Source organism: Electrona antarctica (genome assembly GCF_951216825.1).
Source record: "Electrona antarctica genome assembly, chromosome: 1".
Taxonomy (NCBI): Eukaryota; Metazoa; Chordata; class Actinopteri; order Myctophiformes; family Myctophidae; genus Electrona; species Electrona antarctica.
Window position 1 is genome coordinate 58,989,676 of NC_136806.1, and position 27,276 is coordinate 59,016,951.

Genomic DNA, 27,276 nt, shown 5'->3' on the forward strand with positions numbered 1-27,276 from the left:
ACTTCAAGTCTTGGAAGCATTGTTGCTGCAGCAGCTGCAGCGAGTATGGGAACGGCTCATGCAGAGTAGTCTTTGTAAACACTACAGTTGGGTGCCACCGATATTGTCCCTTATCATTTGACCCATTCAGGCCTGACCTCAAAATTTAAAAAAATCCTTCTAAATCCTCCAGTTTTCTGAAATAAATATTTTCACGATTTTTCAAAAATAGCAGACCTGCAAAGCTCGTAGCGCGCCACTCGGTGGCGCGCTATGAGCTTGTAGATCTGCTATTTTTCAATAGCTAAATTATAATGTTTAAAACACCAAAAGGGGTTCCCGCCAAAAATGGGTTAACTGTCCTTTTGCGCAGATCACGCAAACCTCAGCAAAAAGAAAAGGACAATATCGATGGCCTCCAACTGTATACTTGGTTTACTGAGAACGTCAGAGATTAATTTAATGCACCTCTTTGTTCTGAATCCAAGAAGAACACTCGTGCTACAGTATTGATTGTATAATAAGACTCGAGAAGGCTTGTAATTGTAATCCCTTTGACTGTTCTATGGGAATATAGCAAAAGTGAAAGGCGATAGCTGAGGAGTATGACATGCCCGGGGCTAAAATGAGCTATAAATAGCATTCGTCATCAGAGTCCTGGGAGAGGAAGGTCCTCAGATGGATCGGGGGCTAAACAGGCAGCCCGTGGTTGGTATGTCTGCTGAGGTCGGTGTGTGTGTGTGTGCGTGCCGACGATCGCAGCGCCCCCATTTTTTCCACCGGTTCACTGCGGACACCCATAAACACAAGCCTGCCCATGACAGGGGCTGACTACGGGTCTTCTCAGACTTTTGTTTTTCTTCTCCGTCCTTGCAGGAGTGGTGTGAAATCAATGCCTCCCCGCTACGACGTGGGCCAAGTTCCACATAAATCATATCCTTCGCACACATCCAAGTGTACAGTGCTGACAGCACATATGTTGCTTGTAACGGTTAATATGTACATCCCACACAACGATAATGTTTTGTGACGGATGGAGTTACTCCATGTGTGAGGTTCTGTACGGTTGGGTTACGAGTGGCAGTTGTGAGCTGACCTGGGTACGATCAGAAACGATTCTTTTTGACATTTTGACATTGTTTTCTCTGCTCCTTTTCTTTTGAAATAACTTTAGTTGTTTTCCACCCATACGAAGCGGCTTTACAATGTCGTGTCACTAATTTAGGCCTCGCTCGCTCCCTCACGCTGAGGTGTGTATTCTCTCCTTCTCATCCTGACATGCCCCGAAGCAGTTTCCGTTGCAGCTAATAATGAGGTTTTACCTTCTGACACAGAGAATTGTACAGTATATTGTTGTATTTCACCTTGACTAGTGTACCCCCTTGCTTTCCATTCTATTCTATCAGCATTTAAATACCAGCTCCTATGCTTAACTACTTCAACACATGACGTACATAGCGAAAGCTTCAAAAATGTGTATCAAAAATCTTTTTTTAAAATGTTGAAAATCTTTGAGAATCTGTTCCAAAATAGGGGTGCCAGGGTTAAAATGGCTAAACTCTCTCTCCTTCAAATCAAACCAGCGCCTTATAATGGGCTGGCTTGACTGGCATTCCTCCTTTTGTAAAGGAGTCGGGCTTGACTATGGCAGGGCAGTTTACTAAGCGTCAGAATTTGAGGGGAGAAGGCAGAAGCCCTGGCGATGGGGGCTGGCGATGGGGGCTGGCGATGGGGGCTGGCGGGTGCCTTTTCTTCTGTCGCTGTCTGTTCACACAGTAGCTCAAGACAAGAGGCCGTCTGCTCAGTGCTCAGAGGTCAAGGGGTCAAGTTAGGCACCCCGCTAATCCCTTCTCAAGCCTATTATGAGCTTCTGAATGTGTGGACACGAGCAGAGAGATGCCCATACGTCCGCGCAGTCATAACGACGCTCTTGATACCGTCAAGAGTCGTCATCAATTCTGCATCGTCCAGGATGGTCTCCAGAGTACAGGACACATATCACATATCCCGTACTGTACATTGTGTTCCTCATTGAACCCAGAAATGTCCAGAAATGGTTTCAGTTATTCCTCATTAGGTTTCTACCCTTTTATGTGGTTCCAACACAAAGTGATGTTGGAAAATCAACCACCAAGATTAGGGATAAAAAAAAAAGCGAACTGAGCATTATAATGTCTAGCTGTGTGTGTGTGTGTGTGTGTGTGTGTGTGTGTGTGTGTGTGTGTGTGTGTGTGTGTGTGTGTGTGTGTGTGTGTGTGTGTGTGTGTGTGTGTGTGTGTGTGTGTGTGTGTGTGTGTGTGTGTGTGTGTGTGTGTGTGTGTGTGTGTGTGTGTGTGTGTGTGTGTGTGTGTGTGTGTGTGTGTGTGTGTGTGTGTGTGTGTGCGCGTGCACACGCACAGACTGTCAGTTGTTGACAGAGATTTGTGAGTGTGACGAAATTCATCCACACAGAGAAACATCCTAATTAAAAGCATAAAAACGGTATAATGATGCCAATTAAAGTTAATTTTGAGCAAACAAACGAACACAATGACAAACATTCACAGACCCATGCTCAGGAACACAGACACGCACATGGTTTGTATTACTGTTCTTGTGTAGACATCAACATTTTAGGATGGCTTTGAAAATAGCTGAAAATAGCCCATCTACAAGATTGTACGTAGATTGCCTATTTTTCGGTGCATGATATCGTATAAAACATTAGGGACGAGGAAAATGCCACAATGTCTATTTCCCAAATTCTATCTTATAGGGGAATTTGGCCTTCACAAGTGCACGCACGCACGCACGCACGCACGCACGCACGCACGCACGCACACCGACAGGATGTCCAGAAATCCAGAAGCGAGGAAACCCTGTGACTCAATAGGAAACAACACAGCGGGTGACGGAGTGTGTCGCCTGTCCCTGGAGGCGGCACGCACTTGAACCAGGTGCATTCCTCTCTGTATTTTTCCTGTTTACCGACTCGCTTCGCCTGCCCGTTTGGCTGTTTTCCTTTGGTCCGCCAAAGTCAATATCCTCCCGTGGAGCATGGAACTCTCGCCTTGCTTAACTGCTTTCTTCTGGCTGCCGGACGTCATTAAGGGGCTCAGAATATCGACCCCGGGAAGTCTTGACAGAGTCCAGCGTGGGGTGCATTGTTTTGAAAAGGCCCTGGTTTGGGCTTTTGGCTATTTGTGGACCCTCCGAGATCCTCCTGCATATCAAAATGTATCCAACATGTTATTTTCTACTCGAGTCCACATGGCTAAATTAAAACAATTCAATGTCCAAGGACTTCCTTTTAAGTATAAATGAATTTCCTGGCCCTGAACGGCATGACAGCCTCTCCAGTCTCCACTTTGACTGAAATGTTTTAGCAGTATACAGTGGTGGAAACGTACTCAATTGCAGTATTTGCGTCAAAGTATACTCTTGGTCAAATATTACTCGACTACAAGTAAAAGCAAGTACCGCTGGTGTACTAAACAAGTATCCAAAATTACATGCTTTTATAGATGCTTACAGATACAAAGAGCAACTTTCTTTTTAATAGCAATGCATTGCTGTATTGAAATGTAGACATACAAATGTTCATCCATCCATCCATCCATCCATCCATCTTCAACCCAGTGGGACGTGCATCGAGGACCTCCCTAGGGAGACGCCGAGAGGCATATAACCAGATGCCCGAACCACCTAAGCTGGATCCTTTTCAGGTGAAGGAGCAGCCGCTCTACTCGTCTCCGAGTCTCTCCCGCGTGACTGAACTTCTCACCCTATCTATCTAAGGGAGATGCCAGCCACGCGTCGGAGAAAACTAATTTCGGCCGCTTGTATTCGCGACCTTATTCTTTCGGTCATGACCCACACTTCATGACCATACAGTTGGAGGCCATCGATATTGTCCTTTTCTTTTTGCTGAGGTTTGCGTGATCTGCGCAAAAGGACAGTTAACCCATTTTGGGCGGGAACCCCTTTTGGTGTTTTAAACATTATGTTATAATTTAGCTATTGAAAAATAGCAGATCTACAAGCTCATAGCGCGCCACCGAGTGGCGCGCTACGAGCTTGTAGGTCTGCTATTTTTGAAAAATCGTGAAAATATTTATTTCAGAAAACTGGAGGATTTAGAAGGATTTTTTTAAATTTTGAGGTCAGGCCTAAATGGGTCAAATGATAAGGGACAATATTGGTGGCACCCAACTGTAGGTGAGAGTAGGAAGGAAGATTGCTCTGTAGACAGAGAGCTTTGCCTTCTGGCTCAGCTCTCTTTTCATCACAACAGTGCGGTACAGCGACTGCAATCCCGCCCCTGCTGCTCCGATTCTCCGGCTGATCTCCTTCTCCGTCCTCCCCTCACTCGTGAACAAGACCCCGAGATACTTAAACGTATGGGGTAATGCCTCATTCCCTACTTGGACTGCACAAGCCACCGGTTTCCTGCTGAGAACCATTACAAAATACACAAAAACATACACATTTTAAATAGTTAATTTGGGATGTAAAGTTTTCAAAAATACAAATGCTCAAGTGAGGCACGGATAAAAAAATGTTTTTTTTTAGTACAGTACTCAAGTAAAAGAGTACTCAAGTGTCCACCACTGCCCCACATACAGTATGGCTAAAACAGTTCAACTTCCAAGGACTTCCTTTAAGCATAACATTAATTTCCTGTCTCTGAACTGACTGCCTCTCCACTTGACTGAAATGTGGGAGCTACTGTACAATAGGGCACTCACGAATACTGATTTTTAGTATTTGTCTTTGAATATCAAAAAAATATTTGAATAGCTGAATAATCGCGGGTGATGTATTTTTTTCATCCAATAAATACTTGCAATTCTCTGCATTTCTCATTAACAGTTTGACTGCATACCCCGCGTTCCACGCTATTTAATCCATGTTCTTCCCCTGCGTAATGCGCTAAACCCGCTATTTGTTTTATGTGTTCAATTCGCCGTTCATTTTATAATTAAAAAGAAATAGCGGATTTGTCGCGGACCTGGTGACGAGGCCGTCGCGTTATGATGACGAAACCGGAAATCGACCCGTGCACTGGGCTGCAAGGGATTCTGGGAAAATGAGTTCAATGCAAGTGAACGGTGGTTTTGACTGGGCTCTTATTGCTTGTTGTTCTTCTGCATCACGACGGTGTATTTTTCGGCCATGGGACTATTTTCAGGGGGATTTTCATGGATCAAAGGCGCAAATACTTGCGTATACGTGATTAAACAATCCCCGGCAGCCTCGGTATACATACTATACAGTATGTCATCTTTTAATATAAAGCCCTCAAAGTGTTAAATGTCTTTCTGGCATGAGTGCTGCTGTTTTAGCGCCCCACATGCATTGAGTGACGGCCCCCGCGTCATGTACAGCATGAAATGATTTGACAACGATCAACCATGAATTGATTAGGATAACTAAACAAACAGATATAAGCACTCCTTTGTCCCTGCCTCGATTCGTGCAGTCAATGCTGCCAGTAATCATGTAATGTGATGATGATGATGCTGAAACATGCACTTTATGCGGCACTTTATATATTATATCTTATATCTTAAGCACTTTTTTGCCTTTCTCTCTTATTCTTCTACCTGCACTAGATGCGGCCAGACCTGTTTATGCCATGCTGTCTCTTGTCTGTTGTTGTCCTGTATTGTTTTGTATTGTTTGTATGTCGGAAACCACTACTGTTGCTGTAAACACAATTGCCCTTCTGGAACATTAATAAAGACCTTGAACCTTGAACTTGAACTACCCAACACCAGAGCAAAACTAACTAAATAAAAAAATAACTATATACAAAAATGATATCGGCGTATATTCGATTTTGATGTAAAGTGTCAAATGTGTGGTTTTGATATTTGAATATATAGTTTATTATTCTGTGAAACCCCTGGCTGTACAAACACTTAATTTAAAATGACATAAATGTCGGAGGCGCAGAACTATGTGCACGCCAGATTGACAGGTGCGTCAGGGAATATCACAGGGGGCCAACTATAGGGTTGACTCTACTGCAATTCAAAAAAATATTTATCGTAAGAAGATAACCTTAAAGGTCCTTTTACCCAAATATTGTTCCCATTAAGTGTTTTATAATTGGAAAAATGTCAGAAATAGACATTGTGCTTTAAGCAGTGCAGTAATGAAATGATGTAGCTAATAAATAACACTGAGCAATGTGCTGCTCATCCATGCCAGAACGGCAGACAGTCATGTGGGAGCTAGCAGACCTCCAGAGTTTTCTGGCATGTCCGTTCTTTGTCTACAGTGTATAGTGCTCTGCTGCCAGACATGGGGGGGGGGCGGGGGGGGGGGGGGGGCTACCCTGACTCCTACAGTACATCTACACTGACATTTCTTGGCCTGGTTCCCGATGGCTCGCTTGACCTCGGGTTGTGATGATATCGCTCAGATGTGAGGTGCACTCGATATGTGTGGTCAATGATCGGTCCTTCATAGCGTGGCCGCTTTGCTCTAACACGTTATTGCCCACGCAATTCACCACAGGCAACAGATTAACACGTGCACGCACGCACGCACGCACAGTGTGTTTGCTTACATATACTCAAAGGCTCCAGCACTTTCATACGGTATATATACCCAAGACAAACTCTCAGAGATATAAACAAAGAAAGGGCTCAGACTGGAATGAGCATAGCCGTATGGAGTTGTGTCTCTGTTGTTCACATATACTGTAAAGAAGCCAACACAACCTGCTATAGGCTGCTGCCTGCGCCACGCAAGGACATCAAGGTGTTTTGTCGAGGTAGCTGAGGTGGTTTTGAGGTATAGTTGTTCTGCTGGTGGTTGTGTGGTTCTTAGTATACACTATACAGCATAGCTAGCTATACTACTGCTTAGAATAGCAGAGATATTTTTTCCTTTTCATCAAAAGTGTAGGCCTTTATACTTCTGAATGTAGTTTTTTTTTGTACTATTTTTGCAATGCATTGGATGGGGTTGGTGGAGATTGTTTTCTTTTTTTTACATTGTCTTGCATCATAACAACACCCCTGTTGCAGGCAGTGTTGTTTTTGGCAGCACATTTTGATTTTAGTTTTAGTCATAGTCTTAGTTTTAATTTAGTTTCAGTCACATTTTAGTCACCTGGAATGTCTTAGTGTTAGTCTAGTTTTAGTCGACTGAATCTACAGTTGATTTAGTCGACTAAAATGTATTTTTGCCGATTGATGCCGTCGTAAATCGTAATGACTGCGACACGTTGTGAACTTGTAGAACTGCTATTTTCTGTAAAATTACTTATACTGGATCTCTTAGTTGTCCACTAGTCCCTTCCTAACATTTTAGTCTAGTTTTTATTTGTTGACAATCGTCAATACATTTAGTCTTACTTTTAGTCATCGTAGCTTCGTTTTCATTTAGTTTCCATTTAGTTTTCGTCAGTGAAAAAAGGTAGTCGACGAACATTTTTCGTCTTAGTTTTAGTCGACGAAAACAACACTGTGCAATGTGCGAGTCTGTCAATTTTTTCTCCAAAAGCCCTTGAATATGATGGAATATGATTCACGGAAGACACGCAGCAAAGGTCGTCGGGATCGGGACTCGAACCTGCGACACGCTGCCAGGCTGGATTACTAGCCTAGGTGGCTGGACCGCTAGGCCGGCCGGCCGGGCCCACACACACTATTTTAGTCATGTTATTATTGGCAAGAGTGGCACGCACACACACACACACACACACACACACACACACACACACACACACACACACCTGCCCTCTGCAGCGCTCTAGTGTCTAATCTAAAGTGACTGGAGTCTGTCTTCTCTCCAAAAGCCCTTGAATATGATGGAATATGATTAAGGATTACTGTCATTATGGTAATCTCACACTTCATATCGCACACACCATACCATACTGCATTTTGCCCGCGGGCCAGCCAGTTGAATATACCCCTGCAGTATAGGCTAACATCACATGCATGGACAGACTGATGAATGTGACAGTATGAGTCGTATCATACCCCCACAACTAGAATCATTGCACTCATCCTCCCCCAATACTGAGCAGTTGTCGAGGTATGCCCTTTACCTGAGTGAGATATGACTGATTATGTAACCATGTTTTGATCTTGTCAAAATCCTTGAATCCTTTGACCTTTTCAACCATGCACAAAATTAATCATATTATTTTTGGGGCACCCTACTGATCCCTCCCACCGTTTCAAATCCCATCCGTTCTCAATTGTGACCTTGACTTTGATTACAAACTTTGCCCTATCATAGTCATAATAGTAATAACAAGTAACACGCGGACGCGGGAAGCGAACGCAGCTCGTAAATTGCAATAACAACAATTAGAATAAATTACATACTTTTTTTAAAAGTTTGCTTGTGTGTGTGTGTGTGTGTGTGTGTGTGTGTGTGTGTGTGTGTGTGTGTGTGTGTGTGTGTGTGTGTGTGTGTGTGTGTGTGTGTGTGTGTGTGTGTGTGTGTGTGTGTGTGTGTGTGATACAGCTGCGCCCTCTGGTGGTGGGCGGGTGGTGTCACAGCGTGACACACGCACAGACAGACAGTTTAGCTTGGCTTCCATAGTAAGCTGCTCATTGCGTTCGCAATAATTGAAGTTGGTTCAGTGACAGGTCAGTCTGTGGGTTTTATAAATATTTAACCACTGAAAAGAATTAACAAGACCGATTTCCTGAAGAGTTTTGGCCATTATAAACCCGACAATCATCAGACTTATAGCTTGTTACGTAGACAGCTCCAGAATTGCATTTTATGTAGTCATAACACTTTATAGTACACATGTATTATATATAATATAGTATGTATAGTTTACATAGATACTCCACTGTTACGTTCTTAGTTTATGCATGATTCATGATAACTACTTTTTTTGGTATTATATATATATATTTATATGTGATGTATGCCATGCTTTTGTTATTGCTTAATGTAAGTCGCTCTGGATTAAGAGCGTCTACTAAATGCCTAAATTGTAAATTGACAATGATTTGTTGGTGGCCCGCAGTTTCATATTTAGGGCCACCAAAAATCATCTGGCCTTTACCACCACGTCAAACTTTCCATCAACACATTCTCCCTCCCCTGAAACAGTAATCCCCTCATTGGTTTGGTATGTGCCACCCTGAGAACGCCAGGGGAGGCATGGCAAGTTTCTGGAGTGTCCCCCCACTCCAGGCCAACGCTGTTATCATCCCGCACTCTGCCGAACATGCCAGCACCTCAGCGCCACACTTCGTCTCAACCAGCGTCTCTCAGCCACACAGAATGGCAGCGCTTTGTCCTTGAAGTTTGAGCCAGTTTGAAGTGAATTGACTTGTTGGAAAGGGCATGCAGCTAGCTGTCTTTTGTTAACCACTTTCACCCTGGCATACACCTATAATTTCATTATAGGTGATTTTTCTTTTTTTTAGCTAAAATAGCATATACGTACTACACTAACTCACAACGCCTTCCAAACAATTGAAATGTATAATAGGAATTAACAAAAGGTTTTGGTTAAAAGGCTCTATATTCTGATTGTAATCATTGATATTGAATGTTTGTTGAATAACGGGGCTCTCTCGGCTCTCTAATAAACGGAAAATAAATGTATCATCCAATAAGGAAAGAGAACCCATCATCTTAAATGTTATATATTTCCAATTGCAATTCACGTATTCACGTGTACCCTGTATGAGAGCTGTTTTAACATATATTTTAGCCAAAGAAATTAGAAGTAAAGGAAAAAAACTGAGGAGAGAAACTACCTGAAGTTTCATTTTATTTTATTTGTTTTTATTTACATGTGAATGGCTATAGTGATTGCATACTTGCATCAAACCATAGTAGACCTAATTCCCCCGTCAGGTTTATATTGTGGCCTGCTGTTCTGTCAAACAAATACTACATATTGAGTTTACACATTCTCCTAACCCAGGGGTTCTCAACGTTTTTGGCCGGGGACCCCCGGAAATGCTTTGGCAATGTCTCAGGACCCCAATATAAATTGACTGCTACAATAACCTTAAACCATTTTGGGCGGGAACCCCTTTTGGTGTTTTAAGCATTGTTATAATTTAGCTATTGAAAAATAGCAGATCTACAAGCTCATAGCGCGCCACCGAGTGGCGCGCTACGAGCTTGTAGGTCTGCTATTTTTGAAAAATCGTGAAAATAAAATTTAAAAAAACATCTTTTTTTTTTTTTTTTTTTTATAATTTGGGGACCCCCCAAAATAATTTGGCGACCCCCCGAAGGGTCGCGACCCACGGGTTGAGAACCCCTGTCCTAACCATAGAGTATATATATAATAGAGACTGAACTAGCGCGAAGCTCCGCCCCCCCAGCTATTCATGTCAGTGGAAGTTGCTCAGTGGCGTTTTGAAGCACCCGGAAGACTGCCGGAAGTCCCTCCCAGGACCTCAACTTTGAGGTCCTGAGTGACGTAGGGCAAACCGAGCGCTCAACGTTAAAGCCCAGCTGCACGGGGTTTCCCGGTCATGAATCCACGGGTCCGCCTGTAGTGCCTCCTCCTACCACTAGGACCCAGAGCTTCAACGTTGGAAAGCCTGCCTGCCCCCTTGGTCCTAACCAATAAGTGTTCTTGTGCCACACAAGTCTGTAGTAGTACTACTACCACCACAGGGCTGTATTACTTTCTGTGGTCAATATTCTTTTGATCATTCATCGCTGGGGCTTTTTCTCTGTTGTTGTCAGTGGTTTATATAGACATGCAGACCTTTTGGGGGTTATTCCAGGTGGTTGTCGTCTTTGAAGATTGGCTCCGGCTGCCTTCAACCTGATTCATACGACGGCGGCGTTGTTGCATATCAAAAGCCAACCTACAAGCTCACAACGCACGGCGGACGTGACACGTTGTGAGCTTGTAGCTCGGCTATTTACGGTGTGCAACACCGCCCTGCGACAAAGTATAACTCCGGGCTTTATAGCTGCCCTGGATTTACATGTGTTCTCCAAGGCTATAACAAACACTTTTATCCATGAATTCTTAATCGCAAAACCTCTCAAAGACTCGTGGATTGTACCCGATCCCCAGTCAAGCGTGAACCTGCTGATGCATTGTATTTTTCAACACCATGCTTCATAGGAGCTGTATATTTACATTGCAGGTATTTATGAGGGTGCATGGTCATTGGTCAATGGCAAGCGGGTGTAACAGACGGCGGGCCAATAATGGGCCTGTCGGGGAACATAATTCAGCTCTCCTCAAAAGTCCTGCGAATTGCTTTAACTGTGCTATCTCGTAACGTGACGTCGTTATTCGTTATTGTAGACAGACTTGAGAAACGGCAGACTCTACCCATTTGTTCTCAAGAGCCCCACACACACACACACACACACACACACACACACACACACACACACTGACTTACAGTAAAACATGATACCTATTCATTAATTCCGCTGATTGGAACGCAGCCCAGTAGGATATGCAGTCTGAGGACAAGCAGTGGTGTGTGTGTGTGTGTGTGTGTGTGTGTGTGTGTGTGTGTGTGTGTGTGTGTGTGTGCGCCTACGTGTGTGCGTGCGTGCATATGTGAGCACACCTTCCTTGCATGAGCAAGTGTGCACACAGCTTGACATCCTGGCACATACGTGTGGATACATTACAGTATGTGCATGTTAAGTATGGTGTGTTGGCGCGTGGGGAGCGAAACCCCTCCACCTCTCATTGTGTGCGTGTGTGCGTGTGCGTGCATGTGTGAGTGTGCGAAGTCGGACCCAAAAGCGAAGTCTTGCATCCATCTTGTCTGACAGCTCCCACATTTCTCCTAATTCCAGGATTTCTCGCTATCTCACTCTTCATTACACGGCACGTTTTTTTTTACACACACACACGCACATGCTTGCAGTCACACACACGCATGTAATCACACACGCATGCGGTCACACACACGCATGCAGTCACACACACGCAGACGCACACACGCACACACACAGCATCGGCATCAAAGCCAGCTCATTCATCAGCAGATGGATTGACAGTCAACCCTATACTCCATCATCAGGTATACTGGCCCAAATCCGGTGCCATCTTATCTGCATTCCAGCTGTAAAGTTAGACATCCTTTGATCCCCCTTTGAGCCCCCTTTATCCAGATTGGTGAATGGAGGAGTTTCCTTTACATTGTTGGAGGCGAGCGAGCAAGCAGCTAATATAAACCACTCTGTTGGTCGGTCTGTCTGTATCCCTGCATCCTGATTGGCCGAGAGGTCACGCAACACTTTACGTTTTCAGCGTGGATCTAAATGTATATTAAAAGACACGGCAGACTTTGTTGTCGTTGCTTATGATTTGTATCAATGTAATGTTGTGTATACTATGGCCAATACATCTTTACCCTACTTATAGTACAGTTAAACCAAGAGCTGGTCTCTGCTTGTCACGGAGTATGTTTTTTTGGGGGTTTTAACCCATTTAGACCTAACCTGACTCCGCCAGATGGGGCAGCAGAGAGTACACTGGGTTCCCCCCTGCCCGGCCACAAAACGGCCTGGCCAATCAGTGGCAGCTAGAGGCGGGATCAAGGCAGCACTGTGTATGCCTTGATCCCGCCTCTAGCTGCCGCTGATTGGCCAGGCCGTTTTGTGGCCGGAGCATCAAGTCTGCCTGAGAGTTCCCAGATGGGAGCAGGAGGGGGGGAACCCAGTGTACTCTCTGCTGCCCCATCTGGCGGAGTCAGGTTAATTTAGACCTGCATGTGGCCGATTCTAAAAAACACCTTCTAAAACCTAACCTATAAGGTTTCTGAACACCTTCAAGTTCTTATTATAAAAATCACACCCGTGTGAAATGAGGGGCGCTCTTGTCATCGCACATCCATTTATGTTAGCGGACATTTGACATGGCTACATACAGTAAGTTGGCCAAGCGCTCCCACCAACTGTTGGTAAGCCGATTTGCTCGTTTACATATGACGTAAGTTTTCCCATCAATGTCAACGACGTTTAATGTTTTGATGTTTAATTTACGTCATATTTAGCGGAATTATATCATCTCCTATCATCATCATGCATCATCTCATACTGGCCAATCAGAATGCCTGTTGCCTGTGATTGGTTAGCTCATTTGCTCGTTTGCATATGACGTAACTTTTCCCTTCAATGTCAACGGCGTTTAATGTTTTGACGTTTAATTTACGTCATATTTAGCAGAATTCTGACGTAAGTTCTCCGTTAATTCCGTTTCTCCGACATTTGACCTGAATTCCCCTTTCATTGTCAATGGCAAATCCTGAGACGTGTGGGGACAAAAGCTGTTTATAGAAGGGGCTAGCACCAAGGGGGCAGTGAGGCTATTCAACGTTGAAGCTCTGGGTCCTAGTGGTAGGAGGAGGGACTACAGGCGGACCCGTGGATTCATGACCGGGAAACCCCGTGCAGCTGGGCTTTAACGTTGAGCGCTCGGTTGCCCTACGTCACTCAGGACCTCAAAGTTGAGGTCCTGGGAGGGACTTCCGGCAGTCTTCCGGGTGCTTCAAAACGCCACTGAGCAACTGCCACTGACATGAATAGCTGGGGGGGCGGAGCTTCGCGCCAGTTCAGTCTCTATTATATATATACTCTATGGCTAGCACCCCTTAATAAGACTTAAGTTGCTACATGTTTAGCAAAAATCACACCCGTGTGAAGTGAGGGGCGCTCTTATCATCGTAAATGGTAAATGGTGCATTTATATAGTGCCTTTATCCAAGGCGCTTTACATAGATTGTGCATTACATTCACCCATTCACACACACATTCATACACCGATTGCGGCGGAAGCCATGCAAGGTACCAACCAGCACATCGGGAGCAATTTGGGGTTCAGTGTCTTGCCCAAGGTCACTTCGATATGTAGACAGGAGGAGCCGGGATTCGAACCGCCGACCCATGGATCATTGGATGACCTGCTCTACCTCTTGAGCCACAGTCGCCCCAGTACATCATCATGACGTGACATGTCGATTTGCTCAGACACACATGACGTAAATTCTCCTTTCATTGCCAATGGCAAATGTGACACGAGTTAGGACAAAAAGCCGTATATAGGAGGGGCTAGCGCCCCTCAAAAACGAATGCGACACAGAGGTAAGGGATGCATAACAAACAACGTATATGTTGCACCAGGTCTAAATGGGTCAAACACAATATATGATGACCTAAGGATTTTGTCATTTGTTTGTTAGTTTTTTTTGTGGTGTACCACTGTACAATGGATATTGCGCCAGTTGTTTTCTTCCAGCTATAATTCTCCTAGTGTTTGCTCTACCACAGGTACAGTAGGTGTTACTCCTGTTCTCCTAGTGTTTGCTCTACCACAGGTACAGTAGGTGTTACTCCTGTTCTCCTAGTGTTTGCTCTACCACAGGTACAGTAGGTGTTACTCCTGTTCTTTGTCTAGCTGGGAGCCTACACGCTACCTGATTTACTGCACGTTATCGTCAGCCTCCACTATCTCTCAGACCAATCTGGTTTCACTTGGACTCCCGGCTCTGTTTAAGAGCACTTTGTCAGCACAATGAAAGGGAGGAGATATTCCTCCCCGCCGAAAGCGCCCCCAAAATAATGCATGTGTGTAGCAAAGAAAGGGAAGATTTTATTTAATAGAGCCTCCGGTGCTGAAATATTCTAATGCCTTCAAGATGTTTGGAACTGGTGGACGCTTTATGGTGCAGATGGAAATATGGTAGGAACATGTTTCCAACAATCGCAATCGCAAATGCAACCTCAATCAAACGGCTATAATTCTCCGCGCCTGTATATAGAACACTCGCTTCCCCCTGAAGGATTAGCATCTTGGATGGAGGGCAGAAAATCGGCATCAAGCCCCATAGCAAGATAATATAGCGTATGGTATTATTGACATAGTTGTAATCTCGGGGAAGTGGTCAGACGCCTAATCTGCTTCCAATGCGCCCGTTGGAGTGGCACGGCAAACAAAAGCCGCCAGGGGATCGTGTGACCCCACAGTGGCCACAGGCTGTTTACTCGGCACAGAGACTGACAGACTGGGACAAGTCCACACTGCGGATACGTGACTGAGGTCACAAAACCACCGTACAGCAACACCCTGCAACAGAAACTCTAATCACTAACTCTCTCTGCCATCTATCTTCCAACCTCCTCTAGTGTAATGCTCCATCCTTCTCTTCGGGCCCACATTATGGATATTGCACATACTGTATTAGTAACAGTAGTCCTCTGCTACAGTATACTGTACCTATTGTCACACCGAGTCCCTCCTGTAGCTCGTGCGAGAATTAACCAATTTTGACCTGAGATCAGATTCTAAAAAATGTCTTCTACATCCTGACAGTTTTCTGAAAAAGCTATGTTTATGTCAGTCGCTCTTCGATTTTTCAAAAATAGCAGACCTACAAGCTCGTAGCGCGCCACTCGGTGGCGCGCTATGAGCTTGTAGATCTGCTATTTTTCAATAGCTAAAGCATAACATAATGCTAACACCAAAAGGGGTTCCCGCCCCCAAAATGGGTTAAAGGATGAGGGGAGGGGGATCTGTGCGTTGGCGTCCACTGTCTGCGGTAGTCTTAAATGCTTTACGCCCCGTTGATATAGACCCCAAATATCCCTCGGTCAATGGTCACATTGGAAATGTCCCCCCGGCACCACTGAGACATAGTGCAGTGAACATCACAACAACAACACAAATAGTGTTCCAGCAGTTCCCCAGGGCAGTGGGTGGGTGGAACACCCAGGCTGTGCAGCATGCACTCGCCAAGTCCATGATAGTTTACACGGTAACCTTGTCTCATGTCACGAGACGAACGGAGAAGTCGGCCTACTAGGGCATTAAGCAACTAGTCGACTAGTTTACTAGTCGACTAGTAAATCCACTAGTCGACCTTGTTGGTACTAGTTGACTAGTTGATAAGAAAAAAAAGGTTATTTTTTTTTCCCCGATTTTGTAGGCCTCAAGATCAGGTAGATTATAGTTATAGTCTTATAGTTTTCTTTTCTTTTCTTTTTTTTTTTTTTTACATAATAGGTAGTTAAACAACTAGTCGACTAGTAAACTAGGCAACTAGTCAACTAGTAAAAATGACTAGAAGTGAATGCCCTACGGCCTACCGATATGTACAGTAGTGACATCTACAGTAAATTCAATGTATGGGCGTAAAATAACAGCATTGCAGAACCAGTGCATATAGACTTCAGGGCAGTCCTTCATATGGGACGGTGTCGCGATTGATTTTCAAAGCAGCTGGGTGTGTGTTTGTTAGCACTGGTTTCCTCCTCTGTTCTAGCCACTATATGTTGAATTTCGTATGTTTCTAACAGAGGTATCGGTATACAGTAGGTGGAGATCTCGGATTGTCTGATTGGCCACACTAGACCGAAGCCTAATTTATGCTCATGTTGCGATCAGTGACACATTGTGAGCTTGTAGATCTGCTATTTTTTGGCGCGTGACACCGCTGTGCGGCGAAGTATGAATCGGGCTTACATCGATCCTTTATGTTGTCCAACCAAACCTTTCTCACTCTCATCCATCCTCCATAAAGTCATTTCAGCCTAATGACTTTGTTTTCCAATGTGGTGGGGAGGCTACTTGTTGACAAGACTTGCAAGACAAGAGCATTGAGATTAAAGGAGAATTCCATGCTAGGAAGCTTTCTTACCTTTTATTTGTAGTTGTTACGCCCCCACCAAAGAGGTCCAGGTTTTTTTTTGTGCAAAAGTGCATTATTGGCTATTTCCCCTACCATAAGCCCTCAATGAATTGCATTGAATTGAATGGGGCTATGGGGTGCTAATTCGCTTATTTCCAAAAGAAATTGTATATATCCTCTCTTCATAATGTAAATAGTATCCCGAGCGCCACACTTTACTACTTATTTCAATGGAAATAAGTGAATTAGCACAAAAACCCAACCCCCATTGAGGGCTTATATTAGGGGAAATAGCCAAAAATGCACTTTTGCACAAAATAACACCTGGACCTCTTTGTCGGGGACGTAACAACTACAAATAAAGGTAAGAAAGCCTTCCAAATAGCAGTGATCTTGGCAACAGCATGCACAAGTTTAGTAATTTGGTTGATTGTTTGCTCGTTTTATTTTGTCATTTGTAGGCTATTGCAGGCATATCGGCATATACTGTAGACATTTGATTTGATTCTAAATTCAGCACTTTCACCTTTCATATTGCTGACAGTGATGTGTTCTTTCGATATCATGGATACGAAATTGGTACATGCATGCCCATCTCTCTCTCTCTCTCTCTCTCTCTCAACTGCTACTCTCTCAACGCCACCTTGTAGCAGCAGCAGCCTTCATGGCGTTGTAGGTTTTGAGAGAATAATGTCTATGTTAGACCTTAAATATGTGCCTGTGGCCACAGTGCCATGTCCTCGCCTCAGCCTCAGCTGTCTCCTCTGACTCATACACTCAACACTGTTGCCACGGCTACCATTTATTAATATTGGTCCATAACTTTGAGCCTCTCCAGCAAGCGGTGTCGAGGCCGATGGCCGCCACCATCTCTGAATGCCCAGATGTGTACAGTAGGCATGCAGCGATTCACTCAACTCGTGATACGATTCGAATCACGATATTAGGCTCACGATATTAATTTTCATGATTCTTTAAACACACAATTATCTTCCAGACAAATGACAGAAAAATATGTTTATTATTATTTCTCTTACACAAATCCAGTGTTATCTTTTTTCTGTTTGTTTTCAAAACTATAGCAAAAATGACAGGAAACATTTTTCTGTCATCATTTCTCTTCCTGTTTTTCAACAATACTCTTACCCTCTTTTCAATCCCGAGGTATACATAAGAAAACTGTACTATCCTCTTTTCAATACTGTGCAGCAACTACAGTAACAAGCAAATGACGGGAATCTTTTTACACAAGTTTAACTCGATTGCGCGATCCCTCCGTGTTTGGATCGCGATACATGTTTTTATTAAATCGATTTTAAATTGTCACCGGTTTATATCGATATATTTCGATATACGATACATCGTTGCATGCCTAGTGTACAGCACTACACACACACACGCACACGCACAGTCGCACACACACGGAAATATACACTTTTGTCGTACACCGGTGTCGCTCACTGAAAATAGCTGACTTTCAAGCACATCGTGTCAGATTTTATTCACTTCAGAATCGGTTTGTTTCAGTGAGTCAGTGACATGGTCATAATGGCAAAGTGCAAATTTTGCTTCAGAGTATCGGCGCAAATGAAATATAGACTGTGGATGAGTGCACCTATACTGTTAAGTGCTAACTGCTAAGTGCAGGGTTTTAATCAGAACAGGGTGTGCACTGAGCACTGGAGGACTGTAACTGAAGCATCAGATAAATGGGTCACCAGTGACCCCCTCTGGTTGAGATAGTTCTACAGTTCCACCTCCCTGTTGTTTAAACCCATTCAAAAGCATCTGTGTCATGTTGGATTTTAACCACTTTCTAACCATTATTTTAAACTTTGGCTATTCAAAAATAGCAGCTCTACAAGCCCATAAAATATTTGGAGATGGGGGGTCGGCGGCCAAATACGTATCATTTTGTGGATCCTTGACATGAAAATGTTTGAGAACCGCTGATATAACAAGGGTTTTCTGGAAAAAACTGTTTATATTTGTTCAACATGATGTTCTTATGATTAAGAAAATACAGGTCTTATGCCGCGTTTACACTTCACACGGGAAGATACAAGTGAAGTTGAAACCAGCTCAATTTATCTGTAGCTTTGTAGCTGTTGTATGGCAGCTATAAATGTTGGTTGTATGTTTGTGGCTTCATGTCACTGACATCCATTGAAAAATAATGGTAGCCTGTATCTTTGTACAGTTGGAGGCCATCGATATTGTCCTTTTCTTTTTGCTGAGGTTTGCGTGATCTGCGCAAAAGGACAGTTAACCCATTTTGGGCGGGAACCCCTTTTGGTGTTTTAAACATTATGTTATAATTTAGCTATTGAAAAATAGCAGATGTACAAGCTCATAGCGCGCCACTCGGAGCTTGTAGGTCTGCTATTTTTAAAAAATCGTGAAAATATGGAGGATTTAGAAGGATTTTTTTAAATTTTGAGGTCAGGCCTAAATGGGTCAAATGATAAGGGACAATATCGGTGGCACCCAACTGTATCTGCCCGAGTGAATGCAGCATTACAGGCAATCGCATTGTAGGGTTCATTTAGAATTGTGCTATTCTGTACATAGAATACTCTTATGTATGTAATTATTAGGGATGCACCGAAAGGGAAATTCTTGGCCGAAACCGAATATAGGAAACAGTTGGCCGAAATCCGAATATCCGAATATGATTAATATTATATATCTTTTTTCCTACCATTGCTGACATAGCCGTACCTTATAGCTACCTGATTTATGGCAAAAGAAATGGTTATGGCAAAACTTTTACTTAAATAATAATCACTATTATGGGTCCATAAAACATTTATTCAGCTCTTTTGAATGCATTCATTGCATACACTATTCGGTGATATATTTTCTGCCTGTTCGGGCCGAAACCGAATAGGCCGAAAATGCATTTTCTGCCGAATATTTTCTGCGGCCGAATATTCTGTGCATCACTAGTAATTATGCATTATATGTTTTCACCTGGGAGGGTGTTGATTATGACTATGCTGTGCTGGTTGGTTCCATCTTGACATGTCAAAAAGAACATCACGTCATGTTAATTCTAATCTAATGGAATCTTACAAAGAAGTCTTGAGGGTCAGTATACCCATTTCTGGTCCACACATGGAGGATGACTTGATTTCAAACAATCATGGAGAGAATGCACCTCCATCTGGTCACGGTGTGTTACTGACTGTGATGAACCCATTTTGGGTGGGAACCCCTTTTGGTGTTTTAAAGCATTATGTTATACTTTAGCTATTGAAAAATAGCAGACCGGGCGCCGTGCTACGAGCTTGTAGGTCTGCTATTTTTGAAAAATCGTGAAAATGTGGCGCAAATTTGGAATATACTGTATATTCTTTCACAGTGAACCTTTTTACTCAAACATTTGCCTCTGGGAGGTCCCTGGAAAAACATATTTTCAGATGGGGGCCGACACCCAAATGCAGATAATTCAGGTTTTTCAGAAAACTGTCAGGATTTAGAAGACTATTTTTTTTAGAATCGTGCAGGTCTAAATGGGTTAAAAATAATCCTAATAATATGCGTGAATTGACATGCATCTCCAGCAATACACTTCCTTACCAACAAAGACACTCAGTTGAGGTTACAATTTTACATCATTCTTTGTCACAGCTGCCTCTATCCATGTTTGGACTGTTGCGGTATTGTGCAAACGAAACTATCTTGAACGTTTAATGTGTCTTTTATTGACTTCACATATTTCCTGTCTAATTACACATGGGTTGGCCAAACATTAACAGGTGCATGTCATAAATGCTGGTGTCTTCTGCAATGGAGGCTACATTGGACCAAGGTCAAAGTAGCTCGTCTCTACAGCTGGCTGTCAATCAATAAATATACAGGTTAACTAGAACAGTAGAAGAAACACATATTTTAGTGTGTGTATTTAAGTGTGCATAATGACACGCAGTGTATAGCTCTCATTCCTGTATTCTGCTTTTGTGAGTTACCTTCATAAGGAAATACTAGGCTTTATTTCCTGCATTTTTATAATTAAGGGGGTTCAAAGGTTGTGCATTTCTTCTGTTATTTAGTGTGAATAGAATGCATGAGACCGTTTCTTTTGCATATCCTTGCCAAATGTAAGCAATGTAATCAAATTACTGGATAGAATGTTACAGGAAAAACATATATATATATATTTTTTTTCCAAATGGTGTTATAAAAATGTTCCCTCCATACATCTTTTTATTTGAGTTTGACTGGCAGTCTTCTCTCACTGCTTTTTCGAATTGGATTTGATTAGATGTTCTTTATTATCCAGAAGGGAAAATCTTTTTGCTCTGGTCAATTCAAACATTCAAGACAAGGCAATAGATAAATATACAGTACACCACAATTAAAGCACGCAGCACAAGTACTTCAATTCAATTCTATAAAAGGTAAGCTAATTCTGGACGGGAACCCGTTTTGGTGTTTTAACTAAGCATTATGTTATACTTTAGCTATTGAAAAATAGCAGATCTACAAGCTCATAGCGCGCCACCGAGTGGCGCGCTACGAGCTTGTAGGTCTGCTATTTTTGAAAAATCGTGAAAATGTGGCACAAATCTTTGAATATATATTATTTCAGAGGACTTTTAATTTATTTCGATGTCAGGCCTAAATGGGTTAAAATGGTCTATAAAAGAAAGCAATGTCCTCCACACCCATAATGTGTTTGTGTATATGCTCTCATGTGTGTGTGTGTGCATATACTGTATGTGCATGTTATCCTTCCTGAAAGGGTGGCGCCAGTTTATCCGTCCGCCTTTTCCTACCAAAGCACTCTGTTTGCACAAATCTCTCCATGCACAACATCTACTGCATGCCATAGGAAACACAACGCACTACCTTGCATCCATGTTTTCATATTTACCAAATTACATCACATTTTCGGCCACTACTCTCTTCACTGCGCACACACACGCACACACACACACACACACATAAACACACATAAACGACAGCCAATAGTCCGACAGCCAATAGTCCGCCAGCCAATAGTCCGATAGCCAATAGTCCGACAGCCAATAGTCCGCCAGCCAATAGTCCGACAGCCAATAGTCCGACAGCCAATAGTCCGACAGCCAATAGTCCGACACCCAAAAAAGTTACTGCTCTGCTCGCCCCAGTATTCATAAGGTCCACACACACTGCACTTGGGCAACTGGGCACCTAGGGGGACATGTGGCCACCTGGACAACTCGGCACACGGTCACTTGGACAGCTGGCCAACAAAACCAACTGGCCACTATAGGGACATGTTGCCACCTGGACGAGTGGGCTAACCTAAACATAACCGCAAGCACGGGAGCAGCGCAGTTCGAGCGGTAGTCCGACCATTGTTTCCGCATGTTGGACTGTTGGTGTGTCTAATCTTAGTGTGCATCCCCCAGTGGGCACCTGGACGACTGGGCACTTGGATGACTGGGCACTTGGATAACTGGCCACCTGGACGACTGGCCACCTGGATGACTGGCCACCTGGATGACTGGCCACCTGGACAACTGGCCACCTGGATGACTGGCCACCTGGATGACTGGCCACCTGGACAACTGGCCACCTGGACAACTGGCCACCTGGACAACTGGCCACCTGGATGACTGGCCACCTGGACAACTGGCCACCTGGGATGAGTGGGCACCTGGACAACTGGCCACCTGGGATGAGTGGGCACCTGGACAACTGGCCACCTGGACAACTGGCCACCTGGGCAACTGGCCACCTGGGCAACTGGCCACCTGAACAACTGGCCACCTGGGCAACTGGCCACCTGGACAACTGGCCACCTGGACAACTGGCCACCTGGACAACTGGCCACCTGGACAACTGGCCACCTGGGCAACTGGCCACCTGGACAACTGGCCACCTGAACAACTGGCCACCTGGACAACTGGCCACCTGGACAACTGGACAACTGGCCACCTGGACAACTGGCCACCTGGGATGAGTGGGCACCTGGACAACTGGACACCTGGACAACTGGACACCCAGACAGCTGGCCACCTGGATGAGTGGGCACCAGGACAACTGGACACCCAGACAGCTGGCCACCTGGATGATTGGGCCCCTGGACGAGTGGGCACCTGGACAACTGGACACCCAGACAGCTGGCCACCTGGATGATTGGGCCCCTGGACGAGTGGGCACCTGGACGAGAGCGCACCTGGACAACTGGACACCCAGACAGCTGGCCACCTGGATGATTGGGCCCCTTGACGAGTGGGCACCTGGACAACTGGACACCCGGACAACTGGACACCCAGACAGCTGGCCACCTGGATGGCGTGGCGTGGCCATCCTCCTGGATGGCACGGCGTGGCTAGTTAATGTAATTAGTGTAAATGCAGCTGTCTTGGTATTTGTACCAATCAGGTTGAGCAGGAAAGTCTTTCAATACTTTTTTACTATAGTAATACTTTCAGTTTCTAAAATACCTTACTGAAAAGAACTGAACAAAAAGACAAAAAGTAAATATTAATTCAGAATAAAATTGGGAAAAGATATTCTCCACCTGGACAACTGGCCACCTGGGCAACTGGCCACCTGGACAACTGGCCACCTGAACAACTGGCCACCTGGACAACTGGCCACCTGGACAACTGGCCACCTGGACAACTGGCCACCTGGACAACTGGCCACCTGGACAACTGGCCACCTGGACAACTGGCCACCTGGGATGAGTGGGCAACTGGACACCTGGACAACTGGACACCCAGACAGCTGGCCACCTGGATGAGTGGGCACCTGGACAACTGGACACCCAGACAGCTGGCCACCTGGATGATTGGGCCCCTGGACGAGTGGGCACCTGGACGAGAGCGCACCTGGACAACTGGACACCCAGACAGCTGGCCACCTGGATGATTGGGCCCCTTGACGAGTGGGCACCTGGACAACTGGACACCCGGACAACTGGACACCCAGACAGCTGGCCACCTGGATGATTGGGCCCCTGGACGAGTGGGCACCTGGACGAGAGCGCACCTGGACAACTGGACACCCAGACAGCTGGCCACCTGGATGATTGGGCCCCTTGACGAGTGGGCACCTGGACAACTGGGCACCTGGACAACTGGACACCCGGACAACTGGACACCCAGACAGCTGGCCACCTGGATGGCGTGGCGTGGCCATCCTCCTGGATGGCACGGCGTGGCTAGTTAATGTAATTAGTGTAAATGCAGCTGTCTTGGTATTTGTACCAATCAGGTTGAGCAGGAAAGTCTTTCAATACTTTTTTACTATAGTAATACTTTCAGTTTCTAAAATACCTTACTGAAAAGAACTGAACAAAAAGACAAAAACTAAATATTAATTCAGAATAAAATTGGGAAAGAATATTCTCAAATTGTGTTTGATTATTTATTACAGTAGGCTATATGGTAAATGGTAAATGGTGCATTTATATAGCGCCTTTATCCAAGGCGCTTTACATAGATTGTGCATTACATTCACCCATTCACACACACATTCATACACCGATGGTGGCGGAAACCATGCAAGGTACCAACCAGCACATCGGGAGCAATTTGGGGTTCAGTGTCTTGCTCAAGGACACTTTGACATGTAGACAGGAGGAGCCGAGATTCGAACCGCCGACCCATGGATCATTGGACGACCTGCTCTACCTCCTGAGCCACAGACGATGAATACCAGACGACTCGCCCCTCTACCAACTCGCCCCCGCGAAATGTGTTAATGTAGTTAACAGTTAATTTAGTATTTCCCTCCGCCCGTGGATATACAGAGTGAACTTAACGAAGATAAGTTAATATGATAATACCTTTTTATATAATCACCAACAGGAATTATGTTTGTTATTTACAGCTAGGTAGAGTAGTGGGGCGAGATGGAAAAGGGGCGACCGTACCTTACCTTACGTTACCGGCTATATACTGTATCTGCACCACAAGAAGGCAAACATCAGAGACACAGGAAGACAAACTCATTTCTATAGGAATGACTTTCTCTCATTTGTGACACATTAACTTGACGAAGATCAGAGAGGGATTGGAGATCATAATAAAATGTCTTTGCCACAGTTCCCTTTTTAACCCATTTTGACCTGAGATCAGATTCTAAAAATGTCTGTTTGAAAATGACAGTTTTCTGAAAAAGCTATGTTTCTACGTCAGTCGTTCTTCGGTTTTTCAAAAATAGCAGACCTACAAGCTCGTAGCGCGCCACCGAGTGGCGCACTACGAGCTTGTAGATCTGCTATTTTTCAATAGCTAAAACATAACATAATGCTAACACCAAAAGGGGTTCCCTCCCAGAATGGGTTAACCCAAATGTTAGCAAGTACTTATATTCCATCTGTACCAATTGAACACTTTCTGAATTTCCCCTGTAATTTGTACATGATTACATAGTTCCTTCCAAAGAAATAAACGGTTACATTCATCAACTCCAGCGAATTATTACCTGCAATTTTTAGTGAGTGCGAGTTACAGTATATGATCTAGTTTTAAGGGGCTCCCATAATTAGGAAACTAAGCATAACCATGAATATATAGAAACCTATCATTTGAATATTTTTCAAAATAATTACGAGACGAGAACCAGAACAGTCGGCTGTATCCAGGCTGCTATAGTTCCTGATTTTCCACTTCTGAGCAGTGCATTATTAAGCAGTAATTTTGGCCTCATTGTTTGAATCTGCCAGGCAAAACATTGATTTACTGTACGCTGTTTTAGGTTTGGTGAAAGTAAGCCAAAGTGATCATGAAAGCTTTATGTGAGGTCACTGAGGAAACATGACACAATGTTCAGGAAGTCCTGCCATAGATCCAGGTTCTTGCCCTTTGAAGCCAATGCAAAATACACCATGTACTGTACACAAAATAGAGTGATTATACACATATACACTTACAGGCTTAAGAGATTGTATGTATATGATCAGTATTACAATAATTCCTTGAAAAAGTGATATTTGTCTGGTGAATCGTTTGTCCTGTGCAGGTCACAATGAACGTGTTTCCTACATTACGATGACCTTTTCAACATACTGTACTAGACTTCGAGGCCCTGAGACAGACACAGCCACCATGACTCTGCTGAACTACATCTTTCTGCAACTGCACTGTATTGTCTGGTGAGTAACCATACTTAAGGTTCAAGGTTCAATCTTGTCTAAAGGTATACATACAGTACAAGGAAGGAATACAACTCAGGAGCATAAGTACTGTAATAGTAGAAATTAAAAAAAGAAGGCAAAAGAGAGTATAATATGCAATGTACAGTATATACACAACGTGAACGTATACAAATAAAGCAACGGCAATGTATTTACACAACAGTTAACCTATTTTGGGCGGGAACCCCTTTTGGTGTTTTAAACATTGTTATAATTTAGCTATTGAAAAATAGCAGATCTACAAGCTCATAGCGCGCCACCGAGTGGCGCGCTACGAGCTTGTAGGTCTGCTATTTTTGAAAAATCGTGAAAATATTTATTTCAGAAAACTGGAGGATTTTGAAGATTTTCTTTAAATTTCGAGGTCAGGCCTAAATGGTTTAAGGAAGAATAACTGTTTTTAATCATTTGCTCAGGTGCTAAAAAGGTCCTCTCTGTGATAAGGGAGGCTGTGTGGTTAGGATGGTGAGGGAAGGGTGCATTGCATAATCCTTGCTTTTTCTCTGGCCCGGCTTTGCTGCCGCCTATGCCAACTTGTTCATGTGTGAAATTGGGGAAAGAAGCACTTTTGCAGCTTGTCCCATCGCTACATCTGAAACATGTCCGTGGTTGGGGGGTGGCTCGGACCTTTTGATGAATGAATATTGAATGTCTTTTCCATAACATGACATTTTTGGCTTACAAATACAGAGGTGACACCGAAAAGGTGTATAGGATTCACGGATATGGTGGGAATTCTCTTGGAAAAATCTATGCAGATTTTTTTATTTTTAACACCAAAGATTAAGAGCAAACAGTTGAAGCAACAGATACAATGTTGGAGAGGTTGTGGAGATGTAAATGTGGATCATTCACATGTGTTTTGGAAATGTCCCAAAATTGATGTTTTTTGGAAAATGATACACAAAAGATATTGGGTGCCTATGAAGTGTGAAGTTTTGTATTTAGGAAACTTGATGGGGGAAAGATACGAGGAGAGGACTGGATAGATATCTGGTAAACATTGTATTGGTGGCAGGAAAGAAATCTATCACAAGAAAATGGGGACAGATAGAACCTCCAACACAGGGACAATGGGAGGAGTTGATTCAGGAGATACATCTCATGGAGAAACTGACACACCGTCTGAGACTACAGGAAGAACAAATGGAGGACAAATGGTCCAAATGGACAACATTTAAGACGGAACAGAAAGAACAAGGGAATGGGGGAATGAGGAGCAACAGTAAATGCCTAGGAATATGTGATGTAACGTGCAAGGTTTGAAACACAATGTCGACTTTATTTTATTTTATTTTCATTTGTTTTTCTTTCTTTTGCTATTGTTCAAAAATTAATAAAATTTTAAGTGACAAAACTAGCGACTAGGGCTTATTATTATGCCTACCCTATTTGAAGAGTAACTCGGTTATGAAATGTTTTTTTAAGAACTTAGTTCAACAAAACTGTAATGGATTATTCCCCAAGCGTTGCCGACACAGCGTCACATCCACTGATGCGCTCGGCTGTCTGCGTAACTCTATTCATTGCCTTGCGGTTGAGGTCAGTGCAGTTCCT

General features: G+C 43.8%; 1 protein-coding gene across 1 annotated transcript in view; it reads left to right on the top strand.

Annotated features, from left to right (window-relative positions):
• xpnpep2 (X-prolyl aminopeptidase (aminopeptidase P) 2, membrane-bound) overlaps positions 1 to 27,276 on the top strand; it is a 178,314-nt gene that overhangs the window by 122,816 nt on the left and 28,222 nt on the right. Inside the window, exon 5 of the mRNA XM_079521369.1 lies at positions 25,545 to 25,677. The gene's annotated coding sequence lies outside the window, so the exon portion shown is untranslated. The remainder of the gene's footprint in view (positions 1 to 25,544; positions 25,678 to 27,276) is intronic.